Consider the following 18,313-nt stretch of genomic DNA (forward strand, 5'->3'; position numbering starts at 1 on the left):
TCCCGTCCAATCCGAATGACAGCCTGACAATTGAATGGCCAGTCAGAAGAGAAGTACATACACACCTTATCCCCCTACGTGCACATCAGCAAGTTCATCAGACATTCTCGTTGGGCCAAATGTTTAGTATATTGGAATTTTTGATGTAAGAGGTCAAGGGAGGATTACAGAATCTTGCTCTCTTGAATAGTTAGTTCTCACCCTGGCCTTCTCTGTTATAACTAGCAGGTTGTATTCAGTAAGATTCAGTGCAAGCTGGCGAACTAGATTGTAGATGCTGGTCACTTTCAAGTCCTTTCCTCCTCCTGTTCATGAATCACCAGCATTGCTGCTTCTCCACATCACACAAGAGCTGGGCTGCTGAGTTCTGGGAAGGCAGAGATTTCTCAGTCTTCTTCGTCTCCCTAAACACTTTCCCCAGCTTCCTCCAAGGTGAATCATCTCCTAAGTACCTCCTCATCCAGCTCCGCTGTAGTAATAAGCCCCAAAGTCTAGTTCAGTTTATCCCTTTTCTTCCTTTTTCCCCAAAATACACCTGGCATCATATTATATCTGACCCATGGGTCAGCACATATGCATGCATAATTGAGCATGTCTTCCTCATGAAGAGATTACAGAAAGGGAAAAGGTACTTTGTCTAGGGAGACTACAACATGGCCAAAGCCATGGCCAGAACTTGGTGGACAGTTTTGCTGCCAGAGCAGCTTTTAAGAAGCTAAGGCCCCGATGTAGACTGGAAAAGTGGGCTGGGTCAGAGGCAAGAAGTTTCCATGGCTAGCTGCTGCTGCTTTTTTTAAATTTTTTAATTTTTATTTTTTCATTTTTATTTATTTATTTATTTATTTATTTATTTATTTATTTATTTTTGGACTTTCAAGACCATGTCCTATATGAGGTTCAGGTTCACTTGCTGGAATCTGTAATTCCCAAACCTCAACTTTCTCTCTCCTCATGTAGCCCTCAAATGGTTCCCCTGTGTAATACTTTTCCAGTATTTCATAGCACACAGTATTACTTCATCACCTGTTGGCCTTCCTCACTTTTAATATTACAATGAGAAATACAGCGTTTTTCTGCTGGAAGTTATAGGGCTTTAGAATCAGAATCAATTTTATATATATTTAACTCTATTTTAGCGATGAGGAAATGGAAATCCAGAGAGGCTAAATGACTTAAAGGTTATACATGAGCTCCGCTGAGACAAAGTAGAAGTAGAACCCAGATGCCTTGACTCCTAAACCAGTGCTTTTCCCATTATCCCACAATACTTTCAAAAGCAACATGCTGGAAGAGAGAGAGAAAAAGTGCCCATTTTCTGTGAGTAATGTTCATCAATCTTTACATTATTTGAGAGCCAGGGCAAACTGCAAGAGATACTAAGTAAAGGGGGCTAAGTGGGCATTGTAGTTTTAGGCAAGTAAGTCTGTCTTTCTTTGTAAGGATTTTCTAAACCTGCCATAATGGAAACATGAAGCAATAGCAGCATAAGGGACAAAACACTTAGAAGCACAAAAACATGTCTTATTTAATATACCTTTCCCAAATACGTCAGGTTAGCTTTTGGATGTTAAACCTGCCATAGTATTCCCAAGGCTTAGCTTAATCAATTTTGGGATATTCTCCTCCAAAAGGAGAAATCACATCTCTCCAGTTTCTCACAAAAGAGAAAGCATTTGCAGCATTATCCAGTCCTAGTCTTTCCTATTTCTGGGCCCTACCTGGATTATAGGGAGGATGTAGGAGTCTCAATTTAACCAAAGAAATGGACTCAGAGTCCCCCTTCAACTTACATTACCTTCTCAGCAGCCACTAGGAGAATCATAGTCATTTCTGCCTAGTAACTGAGATCTGACTAGGTGTCCATTTCATCCCTGCCTATAATACATAAACATCCAGTGGGGTGAGGAGTAGGAGGAGAGGGCAGCCTGGGTTACCCTGCAAGCTTGCTGGTGATAACCAAAGACTTTCTCTGGGGCAGAATGTGGTCACCAGTCACCAGGTTCTTTTTTGGTTCTGCACTTGGCAGCTGCTTACTCTTCATCTTGGCTTTGGCCATGTTGTAGTCTCCCGAGACAAAGTACCTTTTCCCTTTCTGTAATCTCTTCATGAGGAAGTTGGAGCCTCCGGGCTCTTGTCCTAGGCTTGGGTACTTGGACTTTAGCTTTGGCTCCTCAACTCTCTCAGAGAGAATACCTTCTTTATCCTGCATCTTCGTTTCTCCTTGCTGGTCTTCTCCACAGGGTTCTCTCTTTCTTGTTACTGGGATGTGGTGGGACTGAGTCTCTGGAGCGTAGGAGGGCCCATATAGTCAACCTGACAAGGGAAAGGGGAAGGGAAATGGGGACAACCTATGCTGCTGCTTTGGCTCCTGTCACTAGGGTTGCTCAGTCAAAATAGCCATAAATTGTTTTTTTCTGATTTATTTGTATTGCTTATCTGTGTTCTCCTGCATCTCATTTAGTTTCTTTAATATCATTATTTTGAATAATTTTTCAGGCATTGCATAGATTTTCTTCTCTTTGGGATCTTTTACTGGAGAAGTGTTGTTTTTTCATTGGAGGTGTCATGTTTCCTTGCTTTTATATATTTATCGTGTCGTGTTGATATCTATGCATTTAGTATGAGTTACTCCTTCAAATTTTATGGATTGGCTTTTGTAGAGAAAGACTTTTTTCATGTATTTATAGCATTGGTTAGGTAGGATGTTTTGGCTTTGATTCTGAGTGGCTGCAGTAGTATAGTGTCTATATAATTTTTTCCACTATAATCAGCGTCTGTGAGTTCCTCAGTGGCTTAGCTTGCAGTAGTTAGCAGAGGCTATGGTGAGGTTTTGCACAAGACAGGGATGCCAGGAGGGCCAGTCCTTGGGTGTCAGTGGTAGCAGCAGTGAGCTGGGTGTGCAGGTCTTTGGGCCCCTGAGTAGTGTATGTGAGTGCCAGCAATGGTGGGCCTAGGCAGCCCAGTTCTTGGGCCTCCAAGCAGCTTGCTTGGGTGCTGGCAGTAGTGGGCCAGGTAGGCCTTGTGTTCCTGGATGGCATGCATGGCATTGGTGGTGGTACATGAGCTCTGCTGAGCAGCATGCACAGGTGCCAGCAGTGGTGGTGGTAGGCTGGATGAGCTGCTCACTGAGCCCTAGGGAGGTTCATGTGGGTATTGGTAGTGTGGGTGGGGTGGTCTCATTTCTTATATCCCTGGACAGTGCATGTGTGCACTGGTGGCAGCAGCAGGGCAGGCCTACCCCCAGGCCCCCAGGAGCATGTACAGACAGCAATGGTAATGGAGTGGGACTGTCCTTAGGACCCCCAGTAGTGTGTGCAGGTACTGAAGGCCACAAGTGGGGCAGATTGATCCCTGGGCACCTGGATGACATGCTCATTCATGCCAGTACCCAGGCCCCTTGAAGACATGAGCAGTGGCCTTGCTGCTAGAAGAAGGGAGGTTGCTTACAGTGGTAGCAGCAGCCCTGGGCATGCAGCTCTCAGGCTCTGGGAGGTGTATGCTTTAGCTCCCCTTGTCCCAATGGGAGCCTCCTTGTTGCATTTCACCTCCTGTTCTTTGGGGTCTAGGATATTGTGTAGCTAAACTGCTGGATAACGTGCTGTACTGCTGGGTACAGTTGGCATCCTAACACTGCAACCCTCTGAGGGATGTCAGTGGGGCTCCAGGGTTGTGGAGATGCAGGTAGAGCAAGATGTAGTCGGGTGGAAGGTGGGGTCTCAAAATGGTGCTGTGCTGCAGTTGCTTGGGTCTCGATAGTGTGTGGGACCCAATGCAAAGTCCCTCACTGGAATCAAGCTCTTGCATGGACTCCAGGCAGCTGCCTATACTAGTCTTGGGGCCCATGAGGGCTGAGAGGCTCTCCCTTAGCTGGATTGCAGGAGTTTGCATGGGAATGTGGCTCACTGGGGATGTTTTGCTTACCTTTTCCCCTCAATGAGGAGTTACTCCTGGCTCCAAGGCCAATACTGACTAGGCTGACTGCTTTGATTCTGTATCCTTCGGTGATTCGGAGGTTTCTTGTCATTTCCTTGCTGAATTCCTGTGTTCTGTCTTAGAAGGTCCATTCAACATGAGGCTATCTACTTGCTCTTTTGTCCTTCTTTGTGGAGGAGGTGAGTGCTGGGTACCTTTAGTCAGCCATTTCGAAGCTGTCTAAATTGAAATGTTTTATAGATGCCATGCAATCAGTGATATCTTTAATAAATGCCTGAAATTCTATTAAAATCATGGAATACGTTTGTTGTATACAAAGGTATAATGATTATGTAGTTCTGATAATAGTTCATATTGTTTATTATATTTTTATATGGTTTTAAGGTATGAGTAATTTCTAGATTACTCATACTCTTTTACTTAAGAAATTAATTTCTTGAAATAAATTATTTACATTCTTAAATAAGGAGATATTCTTAGATGAAATGTCTTTATTTCTAAGCCACATAATTTTTGTAACTTTAAGAATATAAATATTATTTTCTTGGGCTGTTTTTCATAATTACATACTCTCAGTAGTATAGAAGAATTATAAATTAAAATTTATCTTTACATTGAATTCTTAGTTATGCATAGACTCCATATCACCTTTTAGAATTAGGAAGGGGAGATTTAAATCGTATAGGCTATTAAATTCACAAAGTAATCACATGAGGGGGATCTAAAAAATGTCTGTAGTCTAAAGTCTTGTTCTTTAAAATGTAGTAAAAATATATGAAATACAAATTTGGCTCTGAACTTTAAACTTGCAGAACTCTACAAACAGTACAGGAAATATGTTTTGAAAAATAGCCAAAAATCAAAGGTCAATTTAATATGCCTAACAAAATGAGAGATTACCAAAAGTGGTTTTCTTTTTTATTCCTTCCTTTTTTTTATTGAAGGAAAACATTCTATCTGTAAATGTCATTCTCCTTAAAATGCTCAAAATAATTTCCAAAAGAATAAATCTCTTACTGAGCTTTTTACACTGCTTATCAAAAAGTTTTCATTCTTTATACCTCACTTACTTTTGACATTATAAATGTGTATCTCTTGAAAAGCATCTTTTATTAAATAAATATTTACATGTGACTCAATCTACTACTAGTCCATGCAGTATGGATTTAAAGTGAGAAGGCATCGTCTTGATTGATAAGGAGCAATTGGCATTTCCTAATGATTTAACAAGTTTAAGAATCATTATTTTAGAAAGACAACAAATATTTTCAGTCTAACGCCATATGAAAACAAATTGTATTTTATCACTGATTTAACATGGGAGGGTGTGTGTGTCAGTTTTGTGTGTGTGTCAGTTATATATTATTGTATAACCAATCTTAGTGGCCCCAAAAATGTGCCATATTTCATAAGGTTTGACAGGCTCATCTGGATTGTTTTACTCTATTTACTCTTTGTCACGGCTGAGGCTGCAGACATCTGCAGATCTGACTGGGCTCCATCATCCAGTATAATTCATGCACATGACTGGCAGTTAGTATTGGCTTGTATTTTGTTTCTTCTTTGCATGGCCTCTCAACTTGGCTTAGACTTCCAAGTATATGGCAACTGGGTTCCAAAAGAAAGTATTTCAAGCAATGAAGGAAAACACTGCAAATCCTTTGAGACAGCGTCAGAAGTTACATAGCATTTCTTGTACTGCATTCTGTTAATGGATACATATTACAGGGATAGCCAGGTTACTGAGAGGAGAAGTAGAATCCAGCCTCAATAGAAGGAGGAATCAAATAATTTTCAGCCATCTTCAAGCACCTACAGTGGGAAGAGTCTGCATGTTTGGTGAGAAATTGACATGGTACCCTATAAACTGTTTCAGACTCTGCCATTACTTAAATGATTACTTGTTTTTCTAAACATTGCTCCTTTTTGTACAGTGATTGAAAACAGAGTTCATTGTATGCATTGAACATTATAACTTTTTGATCTGGCACACAGCTTTGAAAAATATATATAAGTAACATGGCTGCAGGATAATTACCATTGGTACATAAAAGTAGACGAAAAACTTAAAAGTTTCCGAGGCGGGCGGATCACGAGGTAGGAGATCGAGACCGCGGTGAAACCTCGTCTCTACTGAAAAATACAAAAAAAATTAGCCGGGCGTGGTGGCGGGCGCCTGTAGTCCCAGCTACTCGGAGAGGCTGAGGCAGGAGAATGGCGTGAACCCGGGAGGCGGAGCTTGCAGTGAGCCGAGATTGCGCCACTGCACTCCAGCCTGGGCGACAGAGCGAGACTCCGTCTCAAGAAAAAAAAAAAAAAAGTTTACATTTAATTTATGGAAGCTCATTGAAAATTTCTAAGTGCAGTTTATAAATATAACTTGTTTACACTCATTGCTTGGTTAGACTCGAAATGACAGAAATTTTGGTGATTGTTACACCACTCTTATAGCAGAGATTTCTAGGTATTGCCTCCTTTTCACTTTCTCCTCCTTCCTTAGTGTAGATTTATATATTTTTAGCTTAACTAAAGGATTACACTTCCAAGTGTCCATTACAGTTAGTTGTATGACTAAGTGCCGGTGATCAGTCATAAGAAGTGTTGGGTGAGCCCTTCTTGTCTTCCTTTATTTTACTGTTCAAAGTAGATAATACTGCTGAACAAGGATCACATCCAAATATGGAGTGGGAAGCTGAAAAGAGTCTGGTTTCCTGATGACATTGTGGAACACTTATGCCAGCCCTTGACTGCCAACCTCAGGGTTGCTTTTATGTGAGAAAAATAAACTTCTGCTTGTCTGGCTACTTTTATTTGGGATTTTTGTTGTCGCTGTTTTTATAAGGAGCCAAGCCTAATCCAAACTGATTCACCTGCTAAGCAAGTTCTCTATCCTGAACTTAAACTTCATGAAAATATAGTCAATTTTGAGAGTTATCTTTTCTATGGGTGATGCTTTAAACATGATTCTTGCCTTTTTCTTTTTCTTTTCTTTTTGGCCTGCCACTTACTTGGTGGCTTCAGTGAAAGAAATATTGTATGTGTGCACATGTACTCATTTACATGCAACGAAAATTAAAGAATTGTTAAAGCTGACCTCAGATAATATTCTGGTTGTTGTTTGCCAAGTACTAGTTGGCCAAAAGCTACACCAAAATAAGTGAATTCTTTTATGTCTATTGTTTTGATTATCAGAGCACTATTGAGAATCTCAAGCAAGAAATGAGTAAGTTTAATTAAAATCAAGTAAAAAGTTAAATACTTTAACATTACTCTGACTAATATGTAATCAATGGTTGATACAAATAAAACTTTACAACATTTTATATAAATAGAAATATTTAAAAATGGCTCTGAAAATTTGTATACAAATCTTTATCAGGACATATGTTTGCATTTCTCTTGGGTATATCCCTAGGAGTAAAATTCTGGGTCATATAGTAACTCTATGTTTAATAATTTTAGAAACTACTAGACTGGTTTCCAAAGTGGTTGTACCATTTTACATTGCCAGCAGAAGAGTATGAGGATTCTGATTTCTCTACATCCTTGACAACACTTACTACTGGACTTTTTGATTCAGGACATCCTAATAGATGTGAAGTAGCATCTCACTGTGGGTTGTTTTGTTTTGTTTTGTTTTGTTTGAGGCACAATCTCCACTCACTGCAACCTCTACCTCCAAGGCTCAAGCAATTCTCATGCCTCAGCCTCCCAAGTAGTTAGGATTACAGGCATGCGCCACCACACCAAGCTAATTTTTGTACTTTTAGTAGAGACAGGGTTTCACCATATTGGCCAGACTGGTCTCGAACTCCTGGCCTCAAGCGATGCACCCACCTCGGCCTCCCAAAGTGCTGGGATTACAGGCATGAGCCACGGTATCCAGCCTCTCATTGTGGTTTTGATTTACATTTCCCTGATAACTAATAATGTCAAATATCTTTTCATGTGCCTATTGACCATTTGTTTATCTTCATTGGAGAGATAGGCCTATTCACCTCTTTGCCCATGATTTGATTGAGTAGTTTGCCTTTTTATTACTGAGTTGCAAGTGTTCTTTGTATATGCTAGATACAAGTGCCTTGTCAGATATACGGTTTGCAAATATTTTCTCCCATGCTGTGAGTTGTATTTCTACTTTCTTGATGGTATTCTTTGAAACGATACCTGTTAAATTTTGATGATGTCTTATTTATTTATTTATTTATTTATTTATTTATTTATTTATTTATTTTTGCTTTTGCCACTTGTGCTTTTGGTGTCATATCTGAGAAACTGTTGCCTAATCTGAGGACATGAAGATTTACTCCTATATTACCTTCTAAAAGTTTTATGGTTTTAACCCTTATGGTTAGATCTCTAATCTACTCTGAGTTAGCTTTTGCATACGGTTTCAGATAGGAATTCTGCTGAATTCTTTTGCATGTGGATATCTGGTTGTCCCAGCACTATTTGTTGAAAAGATGATTCCTTTCCCACTGGACAACCTTAGCATCCTTGTCAAAAATCAATTGACCATCAATGTAAAGGTTTATTCTTGGACTCTCAAATTCTATTCCTTAATTTATATGACTAGTTTTATGCCAGTATCACACTATCTTGATTACTGAAGTTTGTAGTAAGTTGAAATTGAGAGATGTTAATTTCCCAACTTTGTTCTTCTTTTATTAGATTGTTTTAGCAATTCTGTCTTTTGAATTTCTATATGAATTTTAGAACCAGCTTGTCCATTTTTGCCAAAAAAATAAGGCAGGTGGAGTTTTTTTGGGAATCACATTGAATCTGTAAATCAATTTGGGGAGTATTATTGTCTTAACAATATTAAGTCTTCCAATTTATGAACATAGGATAGGTTTTTTATTTAGTTACTTTTTATTTTTTAATTTATTATTTACTATTTATTATTTTTATATTTATTTATTTATTTATTTATTTTTGAGACAGAGTCTTACTCTGTTGCCCAGGCTGGAGTGCAATGGCATGAGCGCGGCTCACTGCAACCTCCACCTCCCAGGTTCAAGCGATTCTCTGGCCTCAGCCTCTTGAGTACCTGGGATTACAGGAACCCACCATCATGCCCGGCTAATTTCTGTATTTTTGTAGCAATGGGGTTTCACCATGTTGGCTAGGCTGGTCTTGAACACCCGAGCTCAAGTGATCTGCCCACCTCAGCCTCCCAAAGTGCTGGGATTACAGGGGTGAGCCACTGGGCCTAGTCTAGTTAGTTTTTAAATGCTTATTTCAATGATGTTTTATAGCTTTTTCAGTGTATAAGTCTTACACATCTTTTGTTAAATTTATTCCTCAATATTTTTGATGCTACTGTAAATAGAATTGTTTTATTAACCTCATTTTCTAATTTTTTATTATTAATGTATAGAAATACAGTTGACTTTTGTGTATTGATCTTATATCCTGCAACCTTGATGAGTTCATTTATTAATTTTAATAGTTTTTCTGTGGATTTCTTATGATTTTCTATATACAATATAATGGGTATAAATAGAGTCAGTTTTACTTATTGCTTATACTTTGATGCCCTTTATTTATTTTTATTTCATAACCGACCATACTAGAACCTCCAGTACAATGTTGAATTAAATGGCAAGAGTGGACATTCTTGTCCTGTTCCTTATCTTAGGGTGAAAGCATTCAATCTTTCAGCACTAAGTCTGATATTAGCTGTGGGTTTTTAAAAAATTCATGCTCTTTATCAAGTTGAAGAAATTCTGTTCTCATCTGTACCTAGTTTGCTGAGTATTTTTATACTGAAAAGGTTTTGGGTTTTGTTGAATGCTTTTTCTTCATCTATTGAGATGATTATGTGGGTTTTGTCCTTTATTCTATTAACATAATGTGTTACAGTGATAGATTGTCATATATTAGAACAACTCTTCATTCCTGGGACAAATGCCACTGGATCATGATATATAATCCTTTTTATATGTTTCTGGATTCAGTTTACTAGTATTGTGTTAATGATTTTTCTGACTATATTCATAGGAGATGTTGGTCTGTTATTTTCTTGTGATGCCTTTGTCTGGTTTTTGTATCTGGACTCATAAAACGAGTTGGAAAGTTTTTCCTCCTCTTCTATTTTTTATGGAAAAGTTGGCAAAGGGTTGGTGTTAGTCTATTAAGTGTTTGGTAGAATTTACCAGGGAAGCCATCTGGGCCCAGGCTTTTTCTTTATGGGAAGTTTTTTTGATTACTAGTTCAATATCTTTTCTCTTAAAAGTCTACTAAGAGTTTAAAATTTCTTCTTGAGTTAGTTTCAGAGATGTGTTTTTCTCAGAAATTTGTCCATTTCATTTAGGTTAATATAATTCTTTGTTATACAATTTTTCCTAGTATTTCCTTATAATCATTTTTAATTTTATAAACTCAGTAGTAGCGTCCCCTCTTTTATTCCTGATTTTAATATATTTTTCTGTTTTTTTTTCTTAGTCAAGCTAAGCAAAAGTTTTGCCAGTTTTCTTAGTCCTTTCAAGGAATGAATTTTGGTTACATCGATTTTCTCTCTTGTTTTTCTAGTCTCTCTTTCACTTATATCCACTCTCATCTTTATTATTTCCTTCCTTCTGCTTGCTTGTGACTTAGTTTGCTCATCATTTTTTAGTTTCTTAAGGGATGAAGTTAACTTACTGATTTGAGATCTTTCTTTTCTTCATATAGGAATTTACAGGTATAAATTTCCCCCTACGTATTGATTTAGTTGCATCCTATAAGTTTTGGTATATTGTATTTTTATTTTCATTAGTATCAAATTATTTTCTAATTTCCCTTGCAATTTCTTCTTTGATCCATTGTTTAGTTAGGAGGGTGCCTACCGTTGATGTCAAATTATAGTATACAGGAGAAATATTGAAAGGAAATTTTAATAATTTATAGTGTGAAGTAGGTCCTACTCTGAAAACACATTACTTGCATTTAATAGAACATACCATTGCTCATTTTCACCTCACACCTGTGTTTATCATCACATATTCCAAGATGGTGTGGGTAGATCTTCTCAAGGTTTTTGTTATGTTTTCACCACCTACAATATCCTTTATTTTTTCTGATTAAATTTCAGTTTCTCTGATTGTTCAGCAATCAGTGCAACATGGTGGTTTTTCTCCTTCATCTTCAGGAGGCCGTGTGGTTAGCAAAGAAAGTCAAACATGTATTATATTTTCTATTTTCAGCACAACAAGAGTTCCAGCAGAAGAGGACTGACATTTAGTGGACCTGTAATGTATTTCATGTGTTATTTTAAATTAATTATTTCAAAAGGATATGGTAAAGAAAATTGTTCCCATTTTCCAGTTGAGACTCAGGAAATGTCAGTAGTTTTGCAAAAAGTCAAAATGATACATGATAGACATGGGATTTAAACCCAGTTTTGTGCTATGTTAGTGCTCATACTCTTTCCACTGCATCTGCTTCCTGAGGAGCAAAGAAGAAGGCCCATCACTACTAGATTTAGGGTGTTTTATAATTAGCACTAGAAACATAGTAGCTATGTCAGGCTCTACAATCTTTCTTTACTTTCTCAAAGCGTTTACTTTTTAATTATCTGTTAATTCTCAACTAAATGTTCTGAACCAGATGATCCACTTTAAAATGTGTTGGTTTCCAGAATGTTTGATACTATAATTCTTCTTCTTTCTATTAGATCTGTTTATTGCATTATCCACATTCTAGCCATGATTTACATGCCACCAAAATCTTGGGGATACCTAAGATAGCATCTGTAATTTTGCTGTAAAATCCTATGCCTGTCATTTTTCATGTTGTATCCCAGTAGATTTGAAGTTAATAGTATTATTCCTATCATTTTACTCTATCCTTCGCCTATTCTAATTCTTTTTGTCCTAGCTGTTGACCTTCCCCATCTTGTCATATTTTTATGGTGTTTTCTCCATTTCCATGGTCAGCTTAAAGCTTACAAGTTTAGTGGTTAAGATGAATTCTGGTGTGCATAGAAGTAATTAAGGTACATTATTATTGTGGTTTAAAGGTTGTACATGAAAAGACATTTTGTTTTTACTGTATGTTTTTACTGAATGATCTATTCCCCATCCCAAGGCAAGCATGAATAAAAATAGGTTAAACGTGAAAAAAAAAAAAAAGATAGATTCTGAAGCCAGACTGTTAGATTCAAATTCTTTCTCTGACAACTGACCCAAAATGTAAGAACCTGGGGATGTTACTTTACCACTTAAACCTACCTTACAGGGTTATTGTGAACTTAAATAAGTAGACACATGTAAACTACTTCATCAGAGTTCAGCATACGGTGTTCAACAGCTTTAACACTTATTTCTCTTATTAGTATTATCCATTAAGTCAGTCACTGTGATTCACATATAATTTTCTTTCAGTAAGAGCATAAGCTGGAACTTAGCGTTCTAATATTTTTTAAAGAATTTCTACATGATTAGCCATTAGCATCCTACCATCCTCTCACTTTTTTACTATCACATTCATAGCTTTTCTTGAAGAGATTTTTATAAATTCTGGGTGTCTGGCAGCATGCCATAGTAGAAGAATTTAGAATATTTGGCTAGAAAAGAGATTCGTAAACTTAATAGGGTCTGATTTCTTCTTGTTTAATCAAGCACAGGACAAGCAATATCCTTCCAAAGTTTGGGTTGCCTTTAATGAATGGGATGCATCCTTATATGATTCCAGGAGGGCACACTTCCTCCTCTCTTCCACTAACTAGCCTCTCCACTATATTTTGCTTTTCCTGGAACTCTGCATCTTCTATAACAAAACGCATTTCTCAAGTCTTGTCCTTTTGCAGAGAGATCTTTCTCAGAAAAATAAAGCATAAACTCTGCAGGATATTGGATCACATCTCTTTAGCCTTGAGGTGAAATATAAGCTTTTTGGTTTCCCTATGGTACAACTTTTATAGGATATATGGGTAGAGGAGCAGAAGAGAAATGCTTTTGAGATGAGTACTCAGCTTTTCTGGTTCACCAGTTTCCTTCTGTTCTCTATGCCTTCTCCTACCCAACCTTCTAATTGAAGGTAATTTCAAGTAGCATCAGCTTTCTTCAGCAACTGCACTGGAATGAAGATCATATGAGACATTTGTAAAATTATAGTTATCAGAGTCTGACCTCCAGTTCTTAAATCAGAATCTCTGAGTTTGAAGTTATACAAATCTGTATTTTAAAAAATCCCATCCAGTATATACACGTTTTCTCTGTTTTTTTTTCCTTTATATACCTGATAGTAAATATATATGTGTACATATATTTAAATAAATATATATATATATGTTTAATGTTAATACAAGATGGGCATCTTGCAATATTGCCCAGGCTATATTACCCAGGCTGGTCTCAAACTCCTGGCCTCAAAAACCTCAGCCTCCAAAGTAGCTGGGATTACAGATTCAAGCCACAGCACAAGGCATGATAGTAAAATTTGAACTACTGGGTTTATTTTTTTATTTTTTATTTATTTATTTTTTCATATTTTTTGAGACAGAGTCTCGCTCTGTTGCCCAGGCTGGAGTTCAGTGGCACGATCTTGGCTCACTGCAAGCTCCACCTCCCGGGTTCACGCCATTCTTCTGCCTCAGCCTCCCGAGTAGCTGGAACTACAGGTGCCTGCCACCACGCCCAGCTAATTTTTTGTATTTTTAGTAGAGACAGGGTTTCACCATGTTAGCCGGGATGGTCTCCATCTCCTGACCTCGTGATCCACCCGCCTGGGCCTCCCAAAGTGCTGGAATTACAGGCATGAGCCACCGTGCCTATTTTTTTATTTTTTAAAAACATTTTTTCTTAAATTATTCAAACTTCTGTCGGTTAATTTACCTTCTGGGAGATTTCCTTGCTTTATTTCTATCTTTTTTTATTTAAAAGTTTATTTCAAAAACTGATTTCTAGGCACTCTTCCTGTTTTCCAAATGTTACAAATTTCTTGTTTTATGCAGGCAATATCCTCTTCCCTGTCTTCGAAGATACAAAATAGCTTCAGTTTCATCTGGGGTCAGTTTCCCTGTTTGTTTATTTTGGTTTTCTTCTTTAATGTTATATATTATTCTCATCTTCTGGTGACCTTGGATATTGAGTCAAATTTAATATCTAAGAGGGATTATTGGGTAGGAACTCTGTTTATGGGTAGAGTTAGTAACACCAGGCTTCTTTCAGCCTGAGTGTTAAGGGAGCTGCTTGTTGTTGTCACATGTCAGAAACAGGAGGGCTGTACCGAAAGGCACTAACACACTCAGTAGCTATCCTAGTTATCTCTAGATTTTTTTTAAACCACCTAACAATTATATCTTCTGTCGTGTAATTTCTGTTGTGTAAGCCACCCAGCCTGTGGTACTTGGTTATGGAAGTCCTGGCAAATGAATAGACAAGCTATTAATTGAGACAAGCTCTTGTCTTAAGGACATAAAGATACAGTAAAGCAAACGGCTGATGTCTGGGGAAGGTAGACTTAAACTCAGGGCTTTTGACTCCCTTCTAATTCTCTTTTGTATTACAATACCCCTGTCTTGCTACTGACTGGGTGCTAGAACATATATTATCCCACGGTCACTAATACAATGGACCACAGGTCCTGTATCAATAGTTCATTCCATATATCTTTCAGTCTTACATTCTGACTGTTGAATTTCTCCTATTTATGTTGAGCTGAAGTTTGTAGCTCAGTAGCTAACACTGGTTGGTGCTGGATTTTCCTTGAAGAAACAAGAATAAAGATAATTATTTTCCATGTAGTAAGTCTTCATTAGCATACCTTCCCCTTTCTTTATCTTCCACCCCATAATTGCTTCTCTTTTCTGATGGAGCAGGTTCCTTCAGCAGCTTCTTTTTAAAATCTTTTAAATTACAGTAAAATATATATAGCATAAAATTTACCATTTTAGCCATTTTTAATGCACAGTTCAGTTTTACTATGTACATTCACACTGCTGTGCAACCATCACCAATATCCAATTTCAGAAATCATTTTATCTTGCAAAACTGAAACTCTATACCTATTAAACAACAACTCCTCATAGCCCCTACCCCCAGCTTCTGCCAACCACCCACCATTCTACTTTCTGTCTCTATGTTTTGATTTCTCTAAACACCTCATATAAATGGAATCATGAATAATTTCTCTCTTTTTGTGTGTGACCGGCTCATTTTACTTCACTTGATGTCCTCGAGCAGTTTATTTTATAAGAGGATTTCTAGCTTCTTCCCAATCTCAGTCATTCTTCTCTGAAAACTGTTTATTCATATCCCATTCAAGAAAGTGGAGTTCAGACAGCACATATTAATCAAAGCATAGTCTGAGAGGCAGAGAAGAGAATTCATTCTGGATATCACCTTTCTAATAAAGAACGTGTGAGATTTTCTTGATTGCCTCCTGCCACTGTTGACTCATTGAGCTTTACTGTCAACTCAGAGCCCTCAGTCCTTTAAGCCACTTCTTCCCACTGTCCGGCTCCCTACCATTGTGTTATCACCAGGCACAAGGAACATTAACAATTGCATATCAAGGTCATAATGAGATTGAAAAAAGGATCTGCATAAAAAATGAATTTTCTTTTCTTTTATTTTATTTTATTTTTATTTTATTTTATTTTATTTCATTTTTTTATTATTATACTTTAGGTTTTAGGGTACATGGCAGGTTTGTTACATATGTATCCATGTGCCATGTTGTTTTGCTGCACCCATTAACTCGTCATTTAGCATTAGGTATATCTCCTAATGCTGTCCCTCCCCCCTCCCCCCACCCCACAACAGTCCCCGGAGTGTGATGTTCCCCTTCCTGTGTCCATGAGTTCTCATTGTTCAATTCCCACCTATGAGTGAGAACATACGGTGTTTGGTTTTTTGTCCTTGCGATAGTTTACTGAGAATGATGTTTTCCAGTTTCATCCATGTCCCTACAAAGGACATGAACTCATCATTTTTTATGGCTGCATAGTATTCCATGGTGTATATGTGCCACATTTTCTTAATCCAGTCTATCGTTGTTGGACATTTGGGTTGGTTCCAACTCTTTGCTATTGTGAATAGTGCCGCAATAAACATACATGTGCATGTGTCTTTATAGCAGCATGATTTATAGTCCTTTGGGTATATACCCAGTAATGGGATGGCTGGGTCAAATGGTATTTCTAGTTCTAGATCCCTGAGGAATCGCCACACTGACTTCCACAATGGTTGAACTAGTTTACAGTCCCACCAACAGTGTAAAAGTGTTCCTATTTCTCCACATCCTCTCCAGCACCTGTTGTTTCCTGACTTTTTAATGATGGCCATTCTGACTGGTGTGAGATGATATCTCACTGTGGTTTTGATTTGCATTTCTCTGATGGCCAGTGATGATGAGCATTTTTTTCCTGTGTTTTTTGGCTGCATAAATGTCTTATTTTGAGAAGTATCTGTTCATGTCCTTTGCCCACTTTTTGATGCTTCAAAGAGAATAGAATACCTAGGAATCCAACTTACAAGGGACGTGAAGGACCTCTTCAAGGAGAACTACAAACCACTGCTGAATGAAATCAAGGAGGATACAAACAAATGGAAGAACATTCCATGCTCATGGGTTGGAAGAATCAATATCGTGAAAATGGCCATACTGCCCAAGGTAATTTATAGATTCAATGCCATCCCCATCAAGCTACCAATGACTTTCTTCACAGAATTGGAAAAAACTACTTTAAAGTTCATATGGAACCAAAAAAGAGCCCGCATCGCCAAGTCAATCCTAAGCCAAAAGAACAAAGCTGGAGGCATCACACTACCTGACTTCAAACTATACTACAAGGCTACAGTAACCAAAACAGCGTGGTACTGGTACCACAACAGAAACATAGATCAATGGAACAGAACAGAGCCCTCAGAAATAATGCTGCATATCTACAACTATCTGATCTTTGACAAACCTGACAAAAACAAGAAATGGGGAAAGGATTCCCTATTTAATAAATGGTGCTGGGAAAACTGGCTAACCATATGTAGAAAGCTGAAACTGGATCCCTTCCTTACACCTTATACAAAAATTAATTCAAGATGGATTAAAGACTTAAATGTTAGACCTAAAACCATTAAAATCCTACAAGAAAACCTAGGCAATACCATTCAGGACATAGGCATGGGCAAGGACTTCATGTCTAAAACACCAAAAGCAATGGTAACAAAAGCCAAAATTGACAAATGGGATCTAATCAAACTAAAGAGCTTCTGCACAGCAAAAGAAACTACCATCAGAGTGAACAGGCAACCTACAGAATGGGAGAAAATTTTTGCAACCTACTCATCTGACAAAGGGCTAATATCCAGAATCTACAATGAATTCAAACAAATTTACAAGAGAAAAACAAACAACCCCATCAAAAAATGAATTTTCTTATGCAGTTTCTTCTATAATAGCATTTCAAATTCCCATTAAATTCTAGTCCATAGGTAGAATCAGTGCAGTGACTTTGGGAGATAATAAAGTAATAAAGATTATTAATATATACTGACCCTGCTTTCCAAACACACGTTCTATAATGACCCAGAATTACTATGCTGAGCACATTTTTTTCACCAAAAGCACGGACATATCAAATTGAACATTTTTTCTTTTACAAACACACACTAGTTTGCATTTAATAGACAGTTCTCAAAAATGATGCCAAGCCACACTTATATGTATGTGATAAAATAGGTTGTGAACCAAGGTATGGTCATCTGTTATTAATGAGAATACTGAAGTTTTATAAATGAGGTACCTTTTGTTAAAACTTAAGGTGGACCCAAGGATATCCCTCTCATTTGTTTTCTGGTATGGAAGGAAAACGGTTGAGTTATTATTAGTTAGCTAGGTGGAAATTGTTCATAATTCAGTCTTCTTGGAATGCAACTGTTATTAATGTACTGATAATACTTGAGAGATTATGAATCACTTAAATTCTTTTAAGTTGCAATTTTAATTATTTTCTATTTCACCAAGTGGATAAATTTATTATAAGGAAGAAAATTATGAAGAAAATGTAAATAGGAATGTGAATCTTATATCTACATTACCTCCATAGGACTATTTAGAAATGCTTTAGTTCCCAGCTGTTTCTTTGTTTCATCAAAATCTGTGTAACCATGTGAATGTGAACATGTGAATATCACCCATCCCATATATTAAAACCATATATGTGTGTGTGTGTATGTGTATATATATATATATATATATATATAGGGAGAGAGAGAGAAAGAGAGAGAATCACTAATGAAGGCAATTTGGATAATATATAGCTGGGAATACAAATATAATATTTTACTTTATAAAAAACTTTATAATGTATAAGATTATATTTTACAAGACACTTGAAGTATTGATATTTAGGCAAGTGACTATCTCATGCTAGTCAAATTCCCTAAGTATATAA

The 18,313-nt window shown here is 37.3% G+C and overlaps 1 pseudogene; it reads right to left on the reverse strand.

Annotated features, from left to right (window-relative positions):
• Positions 1 to 1,930: 1,930 nt before the first annotated feature.
• On the reverse strand, positions 1,931 to 2,304 carry LOC116810833 (alpha-endosulfine-like; annotated as a pseudogene).
• Between the last annotated feature and the right edge of the window lie 16,009 nt (positions 2,305 to 18,313).

The sequence above is a fragment of the Hylobates moloch genome, unplaced genomic scaffold (assembly GCF_009828535.3).
Source record: "Hylobates moloch isolate HMO894 unplaced genomic scaffold, HMol_V3 SCAFFOLD_1, whole genome shotgun sequence".
In the NCBI taxonomy this organism is placed as follows: Eukaryota; Metazoa; Chordata; class Mammalia; order Primates; family Hylobatidae; genus Hylobates; species Hylobates moloch.